This window comes from Pongo abelii, chromosome 13 (assembly GCF_028885655.2).
Source record: "Pongo abelii isolate AG06213 chromosome 13, NHGRI_mPonAbe1-v2.0_pri, whole genome shotgun sequence".
Classification (NCBI taxonomy): Eukaryota; Metazoa; Chordata; class Mammalia; order Primates; family Hominidae; genus Pongo; species Pongo abelii.
In genome coordinates, this window is record NC_071998.2 from 129,586,843 (window position 1) to 129,602,339 (window position 15,497).

General features: G+C 38.8%; 1 pseudogene; it reads left to right on the top strand.

Moving 5' to 3' along the window:
* Positions 1-10,538: 10,538 nt before the first annotated feature.
* On the top strand, positions 10,539-11,521 carry LOC129047750 (large ribosomal subunit protein uL23-like; annotated as a pseudogene).
* Positions 11,522-15,497: the final 3,976 nt, after the last annotated feature.

Genomic DNA, 15,497 nt, shown 5'->3' on the forward strand with positions numbered 1-15,497 from the left:
AGGTGGAGGAGCAGAAATAGATGAGGCTGGATATAGAAGCAGGGCTGAAGCTGTGTCGATTGTGGTAAAGAGATGTGATTCTATCCAGAAGGCAATAGGTAGCATTCTAAACAGAGATCTTTTAAAACACGAGTCAGCAAATATTTTCTGTAAAGGGCTAAATGTTACATATTTTAAGTTTTCCAAACCATATGTTCTCTCTCTCAACGACTCAGCTCTTCCATTATACCATGAAAGTAGCCAGAGATATTATATAACACATGTATTGGCTGTGTCCCAATACAACTTTACTTACAAACGCAGACTGTGTCAGACATGGTCCATGCATAGTAGTTTGCCACACCCTGTTTTAGAAAGCTCAGGTTTATGATGTGATGGAGAATGCCTACAAGAGCTCTTGTTTTAAATGGTAGAGTGAACATACACTGGAATTCTATCCTGCTTGACCCAAGCTCTTGATAGTGAAAGGTAGAAAAGATAGATAGTAAATAGATAGATAGATGATAGGCAGGTAGATAGATAGATGATAGATAAAGAAAATACGTAGCTGTTCCAGAAAGCAGAAATGGATAACTTCATGAACCAAAAGCAGAGTAATATACTTTAGAAAGGAAGCAGGCTGCAAAACCCACAGTGGCAAAGCAAATTGAATTTCCAACTGCCTCTTGTAGCCCCTTCCTGCAAGTAGTCATAGCCCAGGGTGTTTGACTTCTTCCTCTGTTTTTTGTTTGTTTGTTGTTTGCTTTTCTGTGGGGTTTTTGTTGTTGTTGTTGGTTTTTGTTTTTGTTTTTTTAAATTCCCTTTCCCTGCTTTTTTGTCACAGCAGCCTTTGTCACTTCAAACACCGCAAGTGTTCTTTAAAAAAAAATTATATCAACCTTTCAATTAAAATGCAACATGTCTGAAACTTGGTATCTGGAGAGGTGAGATGGACAAAGGAGCCCTTGTTACTGCACGTTTTCATTCTCCAAACTTCACCTTGCACACAGTAACAGACAATGCACAAAGCCACTTCCTCATGGACTGAAATTCTGAAATCCTTTTATGCCTGGCCTTTCCATCCTTCAACTTCCCCTCTCCCACGCTGTGAATGATTGTACTGGACATTTTTGTTTTAATCTCAGTGGCAGGGGAACACAGGTAGCTCTAATATAGCTGTGACCCAGATGCTTCTGTTTCTAGCATGTATTTATTTTGCAGCAAACATTTACATCCATGATTTTTCACTGTCTTTTGAAAATAATTAGGCAATATCTCATCTGAGGTAGGATGTTTCTAGTGGTTGTGTTCTGAGGGAGAAAAACTAATCTGTTCTCTTTCCACAGCATTCTAGGAACAGTAAGAGGACTTTGTGCAAGAATAATTTGTTTCCACACTACAGAGTGGGTAATAAGCAGATTAGTAAAAACAATTCTGCTTCACTTCAATAACAGCCTCCTCCAACTCATTTTTTCTCAACAAACTTATTTTTCCAGCAGAAGAATCCCAGACTTCTTAGAGAACCCAGTGACTTTTTGCACCTTAAATCTGTGAAATCCTCATGTTTTCTTCTGCCATATCCATAGTTCAAACAAAGATGAGGCAAAGCTAGACACATTCCTGAAGGAACCCAAGAAATTCCTTTCTTTCTCTCTCTGGAATGAAACGAATTCTCTAGACTGCCAGTTCTAACCTTCAAAAACCAAACCTGTTTGTGAGATCTCCTTCAAATACTACCGTAGACCCCAGTGTTTATTCATTAATTTTTTTAAATATTTGTTTTATTTGGAATCAAAGTATTTGTAATTTTAGTATTTGTATTAATATAAGGGAGAAATGTTTAAATCTGTCTATGCCATATGTGCCTCTGGCTTATTGCTCAATTAATTGTAGCCTCAGGCTAAACTTTGGTTTCTGTCTTTAATTTTTGTGAGAAGAAATATAACTGATCTCAAAACATCTGCTTTTATTGTAGGGACTTGTGCTGCCATCTCCATTCCTCTGTCTTTTCTTGCAATCTGGGTGGAGGTTCTTTAATATGAACACTTCAACCACCTTCACTCTCCCGTGTCCACTATCAGCACATTCAAACTTATCCAGCCAAGGCTGTCATCTTAGGCCAGGGATTTTTTAGGAATCTATTTTGCTGTGATGTGGCTGGCACCCCTTTGACTCACTGTATCACCCCAGGGTTCTTTTCATTTTAGAAGCCCAAGAGGGCAGAAAAAGAAGTAGGTGAGCAATTAAACACTCTGAGTCAGGAGCATCTCCCCTTGTGTTAAGCAATGTTGTAGAACATCGTATTTAGTAAGCTCTTTGCAGATGAGCCACGTGGCTGCTGAGCACACATGCCTGCTTGCTGCTGTGAGCTCAGACACCATCATCATTAGTCTTTTCCACCTCTGGAGGGAATTGTAAGGGCCACTTAATAACCTGTAAATCATAGAGAGTTAAAGGTGCTTCCCCAAAACACTGATGACAGAATGAAAGGTGAAGAGTGTTAGCCACAGGTCAAAAGTGCAGGAAAGTCTCTCAGTGTGGGTTGTTGAAGAAATGCAGGTCTTTTTCTTTTGGAAGTCTCCCTAGAATGGGGTCAAGGGCCCTGCCCATTCTAGGATGAAAAATTGGGATATTAGACACCCTCAGATATTTATCACAAGCTTTCATTTTGGGCTTTTAATTAGTTTGTTCATCCATCACAGTCTCAAATGCTAAGCAAGGCATTTGAATCTCTCCACAGTCCAAATCAGCACCGTCCTTTAAAGTTGAGTTTCTTATTATTCTCACCGGATATACCTTATTTATCCCACACCCACCCCAATAACATATCGTGCCCACTGTTATCTTTGAGAAAACACTTGAATTTTACTCAGCCTGGAGCGCTCTTCACATGTCTTGTCCAGATCCAGTTCGGACTCATTCTTCAGCCGTGCATCAGTCAATGGGGGTTAGGTTAAATTGTGGTGACAAACAACCTCTAAATTTCAGTGGCTCAAAAATCTTCTTCCTCATTTATTTACATCTCATCACTGGTCAGGTGAGAGGTAGCTGTGTGCTGTGTCATCCTAACACAGGAATCCATACGGAAGGAGGGACCATCAATAAGGTCCCCATTGCTATAGAAAAGAGAAAAAAGCATGCAGAATAGAACTCTGTTTCTTGGAGATTTCTCCTGAAAAAGTCACATGTTATTTCTTCTCGCCTCCATTGGCAAAAAAAAAAAAAAAAAAAAAAAGTCATGTGGCCATGGGAAAATTTAAGTAGGTGGGATGGAACAGTCAGAATGCATTCATAAGAAATGAACTAAAAATATTTAGAGAACAGCACCAATGACTATCATGAATGCCAACATACATCCCTAACAACCCAGTGCTGTTACCCTCCACACTTTTTATGTCTTTCAAAGTATTAGAACTTCATATCTGAAGCCATACCACTCAGAGGGAATGCAAAATACATAATGACATCTCCTTTAGGATGTCCTTAGAGAATTCAAGGGAAAGAAGTTAAATAATTTAAAAGTGCTTTTGGGTACAGCTATTTAGCACTAGATGGTAAGATTAGACATAGATTGTAAAGATAATAATAGGGTTAGGGATAGGATTAGGATCTGGGTCAGAGTCAGGGCTGGAAGTATGGTTAGAGGTGGGGTCATGGTCAGGGTCAAGATCAAAGCCAGGGTCAAAGTAAGGGTCAGAATTAGGGACCAGGGTAGGGATCAGGGTTTAGGTTCAGGGTCAAAGTCTTGGGACAGGGTTAGGGTTAGGATTAGAACCAGAGCTTTGTTCTCCTCAGGACCCACCCGAGGGTGGGTCACCATGGCTTTGGAGCACCTGGTAGCATGTCCACAGTGAAGACCAGAGTTTCATTGTCCTTCAGACTGATCTGGGGAGACGTGGCTGCAGGCCATTGAGGAAGGTGAGGCAAAAGCTTCCTGTCTGCTCCCCATGTGCTGAGGAGGGAGCTCTGCCATGGGCTTTACTTTCACACATTATATTCCACAAGTCTTCTTTTACAAAAGCATCCCTTCCTTGAGGCTTCAGCTGCTCATCGCTGCTCATCATCATAACGTGCCATAACATACGGTAAGATTGAGGTTTGTTTCTGGGGAGAGATCTTGGAATAGAGAAAGGAGAAATGCTTACAGCCACCATCAGGACAGTTGGAATGAAAGCTGGGGATAGGCAGAGGCTGGAGGAAACGTGCACCCACAGTAAACACTTTTATTCATGTTTTAATTACTCATTTTTCTTACAGTGTTAAATTAGTAAAAATAGTATTGAAAAATTAAAAAGTAGGCATATTAAAACTTGCAACACTATTTAAGCTTAGATATATTATTTGTACCTCATCAACATTTTTTATTTTGTTGAGAATGTCTAAGGTTAATTGGCAGCATATTTCTAATAGTAGATAGAATAATGTCTGTTTTATCAACATTGACATCCTACATTACACGTGTGAACCTGAAAATCTGAGACAGCTCTCAGATTTTTTAGAAAGTTTATTTTGCCCATCTTGAGGATGTGCACCCCGTGATGCATCCTCAGGAGGTCCTGACAACATGGGCCCAAGGTGGTCGGGGCACAGCTTGGTTTTATACACTTTAGGGAGACATGAGACATCAATCAATATGTGTAAGATGTACATTGGTTCAGTCCAGAAAGGTAAGAAGGCCAGACAGGGGGCTTCCAGGTCATAGCTAGGTAAGAGACAAATGGTTTCCTTCTTTTGCATTGCTGATTACCGTCTCCAAATAAGGCAATCAGATATGCATTTATCTCGGTGAGCAGATGGGTGTCTTTGGATAGAATGGGAGGCAGATTTGCCCTAAGCAGTTCCCAGCTTGACTTTTTCCCTTCAGCTTAGGGATTTTGGGTCCCCAAGATTTGTTTTCCCTTCATAAGGTGTTCCTATGAGCATTAATTATTCATTGTGTATTTTATTACACAAATAAGGCACAGATTTTTAAAAAATCATCAACTTCATGGCTACCTATATAGACATAATTACATAGAAGCTCAACTAAATTGCAAACATTCCAGATTTTGGGTTTCCAATAATTCTTTGTGATTCTTTAAAAGGTAAAGTATTTTTTTCCATAAAACATAGCAACATTTAAAATCACCCGTAGAATGTCCTGCCATTTTTGTTTTTCTAGTTTCCTCATTTTCTGCAAAGCCTCGCTGACGAAATGGACTTTCCTTTTATACTCTTCTGTTTTAGAAAGCATTGTGGTAAAACATTGAATCATGATGGTCATAAGTTCTGTTCACATTTTTTCTTTCTTTGAATATTTTTTCCCAGTGGCCAATATTTGATTCTGTTGTATTATGGCTAAAAGGTAGGCATGGCAACAAAATAAAGGCAAGAAGTCTTTGGAATAAGTGATCCCATCACAATCAATCAGTTTGCCATTGGAACATATTTTTACAAAGTCACTCTTTTGAAAATATTTAGCTATGAATTGAAACAGAGTCTGTAAGGTTAATATTTTTCCTGGTCTAAGGTGAACAGCATTTTAGGTTGTGTCCATGAACCCAGGACACAACCACAGCACAAGAAACAAATACAATAATTAAATTTACACATATGTGTTACTACTGTAACAGAAAATGTGTAAAGAACATTTGTTTTGATTTATATATCAGTCTGCACTGTTTAATTTTTTGTGTCATAAATGCTGTTATTTAAAAAAACAGGACTAGTTAACAGTGTCAATTACTAGTCATTCATGGTATAAATAATTAAACAAGGAAGTGTTAAAAAAACAGTGTTTTAAATAAAGTTTTATTTTACATCTTTTTTTTACTTACACAGAAATTGTCAAAAAAAAAAAAAAAAAAGCAGAGATTTCCCACGTGGCCGCAACCTAGTTTCCTCTCTTATTAACATCTTCTATCAGTGTGTCTCACATGGCTTATTAATATCTTACATAATTTGTCACAGTAAATGAACCAATACTGATAGACTATTATTAACTAAAGTTCATATTTCATTTGGATTCCCTTAGTTCTTCCTCTGACCCAGGATCCCATCCAGGATCCCACATGACAGGTAGTCATCACGTGGGCTCTTCCTGCCTGTGACAGTGTGTCAGGCTTTCCATCTCATGATGACCTTGATAGTACTGAGGAGGATTGGTCAGGCATTTTGTAGAATGTCCCCCATTGTCACTTCATGTTCTCAAGGTGAACTGTCCGCTTTGATGTTCACTTGGATCATTTGGCAGAGCTACTGTTTGTCAGATTTCTTCACTGTGAAGTTATTTTTCCTCCTTGTCCATACTGCATGTGTTCTTTTGGAGCAAGTCACTATGCAGAGCCCACACTTACGGAGTGAGGAGTTGGCTCCACCTTCTTGATGGCTGAGTGTCTACATCAATTATTTGGAATACTTTTGCAAAGGAGATTTCTATGCAACTCCATTTGCTTATTCACCTATGTATACATATACAGACACCTAGATAATTACTTTAAGCTTTAGTTATTATTCGACACTACAGCATTTTGTTGCACAATTCATTCCTGTGTTGGCCGTTGGTAGCTGTTTTTATTGGCTCTTATTTTTCTTTGATATATTTTAATTTTTTTTAGTACTTACTTACTTTCTGATACTTCAAGGTTATCCTGGCTCCTATATTTACTGTCCCAGTTCTAGTATCAGACATTTCTTCAAAGAGCCTGATGTCTTTCAGAATGGTAGGAAAACTTACATCTGGCTGCTGAATTAGCACATTGTATCTTGTCCCTCATTAGCAATGCTAGGAAGTATATGTATGTATCTAACCTACCTACACACACCTAATTATAAAGTTTTCTATGTAGAACTGTGTGTCTATATTAAACTAAACATAAGTTTACATTGATGTCTCCACCTCTGATCTACTATCACATGAATCATCCTAGACTTCTTGCTTTGCTAATTTGTAACCTCCCACTTCAACACTGAGAAACCTGGTTCCTACCATCTGCGACTTATGTAAGTCATTGTTTTATTCCAGATACAGATACTGTGGTTTTACAATTGTTCACAATTGCTTCTGTTGGAAAGGACTTTATAAAATGGAATCCAGTGATGAAGTATAGTTCATTTTCCTTCAGCCTACAGATTCTATTCATTTTCAAAGTGACTTAGGTCAACACCATTTTCTCTGCACCTTCAGTGAGTTTTTACCTACATTTGTGTCTTGGTCTATTTTGTGCTTCTGTAACAGAATACCTGAGGCTGGGTAATTTATAAGTAAAAAAGGTTCATTTGGCTCACAGTACTGGTGGCTGGAATGTCTGAGATTGGGCAGTTGCATCTGGTGGGGCCTCAGTCTTTTTCACCTCATGGTGGAAAGTGGAAGGGGAGCAAGGGGTTCACCAGAGATCACATAGCAAAAGTGAAAGCAAGAGGGAAGCCAAGGAAGCCAGACTCTTTTTAACTACCTACTGCTGCAGGAATTAATCCATTCCTGTGAGAGCAGAACTCACTCACCCCCATGGGAGTACATTAATCTATTCATGAGGGATCCATCACCATGATGCAAACACCTTCCACTAGGCCCCACCGCCCCACACTGACACAGTGGGGGTCAAATTTCAACATGAGTTTTTGCGGGGACAAACCACATCCAAACCATAGTAATTTGTAGCATAGTTAAATTCTTTTTCACATGATGTATTCTGTCCTGGGATACTCCACACCCTGAGTAATTTTATTTAATTTGAATAGAGTTTGATTTACCCATTTGGCCATAAAATTCTGTGTATTTTGACAAATGCATTGTGGCAGGTATCCCACTATTAAAGTATCATATGGAATGCTTCAAACCCCCACCCCATGGAGCCAATGGCTTCCCATCTGTGTAGTTTGCCTTCTCCAGTGTCTCATTAAATGAGGTCACACTGTGTGTATCCTCCTCAGACTGTCTTCTTCCACTTAGCAATGTGCATGCAAGATTCACTCATGTCTTTGTGTGAGTTGATAGCTTGTTCCTTTCTATGGCTAAATAGTACTCCATTGCATGAATGTACCACAATTTGGTTATGCATTATGGGGAGTAAAACCTTCCTCTTCTGACTTTGTTCCAGGGTTGAAGACCTTCAAATTAACTGACAATAGATATATTAGTAGGAGAGACAATACTTGGCTTCTTATTCCACAAGTATCATTGTAGGACAAAATTCATCAGATGGCAGGATCCAGTTTACAAAGAGGTAAAAATAGCCCAAAAACAAGAAACAAGACTAGAATCTGATAATCCACAATAGCTATAGTTTTCCTTTGAAAAAAATTTTTTTTGAGACAGGCTGTTGCCCAGGCTGGGGTGCAAAGGTGCAATCTCAGCTCACTGCAACCTCTACCTCCTGGGTGCAAGTGATCCTCCCTCCTCAGCTTCCTGATTAGCTGGGACTACAGGCACATGCCATCATGCCCATCTCATTTTTGTATTTTTGGTAGAGATGGGGTTTCACCATGTTGACCGCTGGCCTTGAACTCCTGGCCTCCCAAAGTGCTGCAATTATAGGCACGTGCCACCATGCCCTGCTAAGTTATAGTTTTCCATTGAAACGTAAAATTTCTCTCTGTAATAACCATCATTTTTTATCATAATCAAAGTAAGACTATTCTTGTTTTAAAAATAAGTGTAGTTTTGTCAGATTTTGCTTGATTATTTATGTAAGTGCAGCAAGAACAGGAGATGACCACATAGGTGCTTTCAAGTTCCTTTGCTGGAAGTTTTCATACAGAATCTTAGATTTGACTTTCAAAAGCCTTATTCAGGCTAAAAGCCAAGCTAAGAACATACTATCAAATTTCAGCTGCAGTCCTTATAGCTTTGTGTGAATTCCTCTCTTCTTGAAGCCCCCAAAATATCCCTAAATTCCTGGGATTATGTCTTGTTATAAGGTTCTTATTGGACTTTTGATAACAACTATATCATCATGAAAATAAGAGTATTCAGTAAGAATTTCAAAATTCTGGAGAAATCAGGCAGAGAAAAAAAGATAAATGCGTCATTTCTGTTTACAAAAGTATAATCTACTAAATTGTTGTAAGTTACAGTTAGATTAAGAGAAAGAGATTTCTTAAATCCAGAAACTAGAACATTAAAGAACCAAAAATGCTCCAAAAAGCTATAAAATTATAATCAATTTTCAACAGTTCATTCAGTGCCATGTAATCAATTCCAGTCTTGTTGGATCTTGGGTTAGCAGTGTCATGAACCCATCAATTTCCCAACCAGACTTCTGGAGACCTTCACTGAGTCAAGTGTATGGTCTTAAAGTTATTTAAGCAATGTCATCAGAACCCTATAACCAGAGTACCTGTCATAGTCTTCTCCGTGAGTCTCAGAGGGAGTCCTGTGTTGGAGATGAACATTCTGACCTGTAGCTGATTGCAGGAGTTTTCAGGAAAGCATCAGAGGGAAGTAATATCTAAATGACAAAGAGTATGAAATGGCTGTGATGAAAGATCTGAAGAGAGTTCATTCTACCACAACTGACAAGGATATTCAATTTTTTCTGTGGCATACAACATTTATTTATTTATTTAGAGACAGAGTCTTGCTCTGTCGCCCAGGCTGGAGTGCAGTGGCACGATCTCGGCTCACTGCAAGCTCTGTCTCCCGGGTTCATGCCATTCTCCTACCTCAGCCTCCCGAGTAGCTGGGACTACAGACGCCGCCACCACGCCCAGGTAATTTTTTGTATTTTTAATAGAGACGGGGATTCACTGGGTTAGCCAGGATGGTCTGGATCTCCTGACCTTGTGATCCACTCGCCTCAGCCTCCCAAAGTGCTGGGATTACAGGCGTGAGCCACTGTGCCCGGCACAACATTTAAAATAATAATTGGAATTATGACTCATTACTCTATACTGGCACATAGCATGGATAAGGAGGACATTGACAAATTTCCAGGAATTTTATATAATTTCTGAAAACATAAAATTTTACCCACACAACTATAACACAGGGAAGGTTAGGTATCTCTTTTTATTTGTATCTTATGTATCATTTTCCTTATAAAAAATACAACCTACTTTACTTGCAAAACATGCCCCACTTTTCTTGCATGCTTTGCATAGAGTTGTTTCTAGTTATTCTATTATTTCTAGTAGTTTTATTTACATGTATTGATTATAATTTTAATCTTAGTAATCTTTTATTTTCCAGAGAAAACTAGGAAGTAGACAGTTATAAACTGACATACATTAGGTTAGAAAATGTATGAATATACCATCTCCCAATATCTAGAGGGATGTGTTTCCTCATAACACAATTCCTCAGTGTGGCAGAAAAAAACATGTTTATTAATGGGCCAAAATATCTTTAGTCTCTCTGTAAAAATAGGAAGCCAAAAGTATATAAACTTGAATTATTTATGTTCAGTAATTAATGTTTTAGTATTGTATCTTATTTATAAATTGGCTAGATAGTTAATGCAAATCTTTTACTTAGCCTAACTTTAAGGTTAAAAATTACCAAAAGTACTTTGGAAACTACTATTAGGCAGATTTACTGTGAACAAATTATTTTTGAAATAGTGTTTTTCGCGTTTCACAAGATGGCACCGAAAGCGAAGGAAGCTTCTGCTCCTCCTAAAGCCGAAGCCAAAGCTAAGGCTCTAAAGGCCAAGAAGGCAGTGTTGAAAGGTGTCCACAGCCACACGCAAAAAAGAAGATCCACATGTCACTCACATTCAGGCAGCCCAAGACACTGTGACTCCAGAGGCAGCCCAAATATCCTCGGAAGAGCACCCCCAGGAAAACAAGCTTGACCACTATGCTATCATCAAGTTTCCGCTGACTGCTGAGTCGGCCATCAAGAAGAGAGAAGAAAACAACACACTTGTGTTCATTGTGGATGTTAAAGCCAACAAGCACCAGATCAAACAGGCTGTGAAGAAGCTCTATGACAGTGATATGGCCAAGGTCACCACCCTGATTTGTCCTGATAAAGAGAAGAAGGCATATGTTCGACTGGCTCCTGATTATGATGCTTTGGATGTTGCAACAAAATTGAGATCATCTAAACTGAGTCCAGCTGGCTAACTCTAAATATATGTGTATCTTTTCACTATAAAAAAATGCTTTTCATAAGAATGACAACTTAATTAGAATCAAATCTATAAGCTTTAAGATTTTATGTTTCTAGTAAGTATAATATTAGCTTATTTGACTAGAACTCAAGCAGAATGGGAATTTATGCTTGTTTTATATTCAATAGTGATAACTTTGAAGACATAGTTGTTTTATTACACCAAAAATATTATATTAATCTTATTTAACTAAGTTTTATCCAAATCGTGTTAACTTAAAAAACATTTGATCAGTTCCTATATTTCTAGGAGCTTGGTGAATATTTATTTGTAAATGCTTATTTTTTTCCAAGCCAAGTTAGAATAGACCACTTTTAGAGGATTTTATAAATGAATTTTGCAATGCTATCCGGAGTTAAGAAAATATCACATATACATAACATACATTAATAGATATACAAACACAAATAGAGATTTCATAGCTTTCATCCTGAAATTTCAGCCATGAATCAGGCATAAATATATTTGATGGTTAATTTTAGACCTCTACTTGATTGGATTAAGAGGCACACATAGCTGGTAAAACACAATTTCTGGGCATATCTGTGAAGGTGTTTCTGGAAGACACTGAGATAACCATGACCCAATGTGGATGGGCACTGATATGGTTTGGCTGTGTCCACACCCAGATCTCATCTTGAATTGTAGTTCCTATAATCCCTACATGTCGTGGGAGGGACCCAGTGGGAGGTGATTGAATCATAGTGGTGGTTACTGCCATGCTGTTTCATGATAGTGAATGAGTTCTCATGATCTGATGGTTTTATAAGGGGCTTTTCCCCTTTGGCTCAGCACTTCTCCTTGTTGCTGCCATGTGAAGAAAGACTGCTTTGCTTCCCCTTCTGCCATGATTGTGAGGCCCCTGCAGCAATGTGGAACTGTCAGCCCATTAAACCTCTTTGTTCTTTATCAATTGCTCAGACTCAGGTATTTCTTCATAGCTCTATAAAAATGGATGAATACAGGCACCATCCAATTGGTTGAGAGCCCAGATAGAACAACAAGGAAGAGGAAAGGTGAATTATCTCCTTCTGAAACGGAAACATCCTTCTGCTCCTGCCCTTGACATCAGAACTTCAGGGTCTCAGACCTTTGGCCTCAGAATCAGAGTTACACCATTGGCTTCCCTGATTCTGAGTCCTTTGTATCTGGAGTGAGCTATGCTACCAGCTTTCCTGGTTCTCCAACTTGGAGACAGGCTATTGTGGAACTTCTCAGCCTCCATAATTACGTGAACCAATTCCCCTAATGAATCTTCTCTCATCTGTCTATCTACATATATCCTATTGATTCTGCCTTTCTGGAGAACCCTGACTAATGTGATAACAATAATACAAAATTCACTAGTTTACATTGAAGACTTGGTTTTTGTCTTTGCCCCATTTTATATTTGTATTATAACTGTGTATCTGGAAAATGGAACAATTTTTTTTCTTCTTCATATGAGGGCTAAAGCTTTTTTCTCACCAATATTTTTGGAGATTTTAAAGATTTACTTTTGTTTTGACATACAATCTTATGGAGGCTGAGAAATAAATTTTTTTTTCTATTTTATTTTTCAGCCCCAGGTGTTTGCTTTTGCAGATTCTTGAGCACATTGAGAGCCTCCAAGGCATGGAGCAGGGTTCCTAAAGTTTCAGTGATTATAGGGAGTTGAGAGACTCAAGTGGGAAAGGAAAAGTCTAAAAGGAGGCAATTTGGAGATAAAAATTTTCTCAAAGGAGCCATTAAAGTTCTAAATAATTCTTAGTAGAGTCATGCAAACAGGAAAGGAAGTAGGATTAGTTCCATATTGGTGGAACAGAGTCAGCAGAGGTTTGAGAAGGGAGAATTTAGTCAACTGAGAAGTTCCCATGAAAGGATCAAGAACAAGATGACAGAGACGCCTTGAAACAAAAAGCCAGGAATAACTTCCAACCCAAGACGAGAACAGAGAGGCCTCAAAACCAAAGCTAGGATAAGAAACTTGTAGCCCAAGAGTTACCTTCCAGACAAAGAAGCCTGAGATTCCAACCCAGCTTCAGAGAGTACTCACTCAAAATGTTACTGAAACTGTAGGCTTTTTAATGACTTAGCCATGCATACAAAAGGCATTCCCTAAGGTGGCACAGAAGGTGGAGCCCCCATATCCAAAGATAGCCAAGGAGAAAGAAAGACCCCTGTTGCCAGAGCCAGTGGGCAAAGGCAACAGAAAAGGAGAGAAGGGTCCTAATGGGATGAGATCCTTTCAGATTTAGGCTTATACAAACTCCTGAGAACTGGCAGGTTGACAGCCATAAATGGGGTACCAACATTTCTACTGATTGGATTACAAGTTCTCAGGCATCCAAAATGATTAACAAAATGACACTTTCTAGGGCTTCTGTGGGAGAGTATGGAAAGGTCTTTTTGAACCTTTTAACGCTGTCAACGGAAGAATGATGAGGTTCATACATTTGGAAAGGAGACATTTCTTCATTTTTATGTTTATTTTTATTTTTTTTGAGACAGAGTTTCACTCTTGCTGCCCAGGCTGGAGTGCAATGGTGTGATGTTGGTTCACTGCAACCTCCACCTCCTGGGTTCAAGCGATTTTCCTGCCTCAGCCTCCTGATTAGCTGGGATTACAGATGCCCACCACCACACCTGGCTAATTTTTTTTGTATTTTTAGTAGAGACAGGGTTTCATCATGTTGGCCAGGCTGGTCTGAAACTCCTGACCTCAGGTGATCCACCCGCCTTGGCCTCCCAAAGTGCTGGGTTTACAGGCATGAGTCACCACACCCAATGAGAGATTTATTTATTATAAAGGGTTGCAGCCTGCAGGGTTGTCCTTCTGACAGGCTGGGAAGCATAGCCTCCAGTCAGAAGCCAGAAACAGATGCTTCAAGGAGGAGGGAAAGGAAACAGTAATTTATGCTGAGTGGAATGGCCAAATACATTTATTTAATAAGCTCTAGGAGGAGTCATGAATATTTATGGAAGGAGAAATGCATGCATGCGCAATTGAGTTTCTTGCTTCTTCATGGGTCCCATGTACAAAAAATGGCAGTGTTAGCATGATCCCAGGGTGGAGTTTTCAGCCATCTGACATTAAAAGGTGAAGCAGAGGACATGAAAACTCGCTCTGTGCATCCTCTATACGCTGGCCAGAACCTCTCCGTCATGGGTGGTCTCTTATCAGGCAAGAAAGGAGAGGTTGATATCAGTGGTGGAGCCTTTGAAGGGGCTGGTTTCTGTTAAAACCTTAGGGAAGAAAGCCTCATCATGGTTAGCAAAGGAGGGGGTATAACGATGTGTATCTGACCCCCATCTTCCCATCCTAGCAAAGCTGAGAACTCAGTGTTGAAAGTTACTCTGGGGTCCCCTCAACCAAGAGTGGGTCTATTCAGTCAGGTGGGAGCTTAGGATTTCATTTTCATTTATCAATGCTAATGGGAAAGAGTATGCTGTCTCCATGGCAGCTGATTTGCAAGAAACTCCTTGGATGGGGTTAATGGCAGTTGTATTTTTCTGGGAGTTCTGCTTTAATTGGATAAAGTAAGTTCTGGTAAGATTTCTTCCTTTATCTTCAGTATCTCAAGCGTTTTCATTTAAGTAATCTTTATAACAACTTTTGATGTCTGAGTGGATTCCCACACAGTCATCTATTGTAAGACTTTCTGATTCCTTTTTTTTCCTTTGGTCATTATGAATAGGGCTTCTGTAAATAATTGCATGGTAGCTTTTGTTTGGAAATAACATCAAAGTAGTTGTCAAAATACTTACGAATGTGATTTTTGGATTGTAAGGTGAAAAGAGTTCTTTTTTTCCTCCAGCAATTTGTCATTTTTAAAAGAGTTTAGCAGTTCTAAGAGATATAGAGCAGCTGTGCTATCTCATTGTGGTGTTCAGTTCTCTAGTATGTTGAGCATCTTTTTGTATGTTTACTTGCCATCTGTAGATCTTCTTTGGTGAGGTGTCTGTTCAGATCTGTGTGCATTTTTAATTGGGCTGTTTAACTTATTGTTTAGTTTTAACAATTTTTTCTATATTTTGAATACAAATTCTCAGATCTGTATTTTGCAAATATTTTCTTCAATATGTGGCTTGTCTTTTTGTTCTCTTAACAAGGTCTCTTCCAGAGTATAAACTTTAAATATTAAGAAATCCACATTGTCATTTCTTCTGTGTATATCAACCTTTTGTGTCATTTGTTAAAATTCATTACCAAACCCAAAGGCACATAGCTTTTCTTCTATAGATTCTTCTAGAAATGGTATAGTTTTGCATTTTTAGTGTAAGGATGGTTTTGAGTGATTATTTGTGTAAGTTGTAAAGTTTTCATCTACATGCATATCATTTCTTATGGTTTCCAATTAATTGTTCCCTCACTATATTTGGGAAAGACAGAGGACAGTGGGCTCTGTTAGAGTAGATAGATAGCTATACATGAACAGGAGGGGG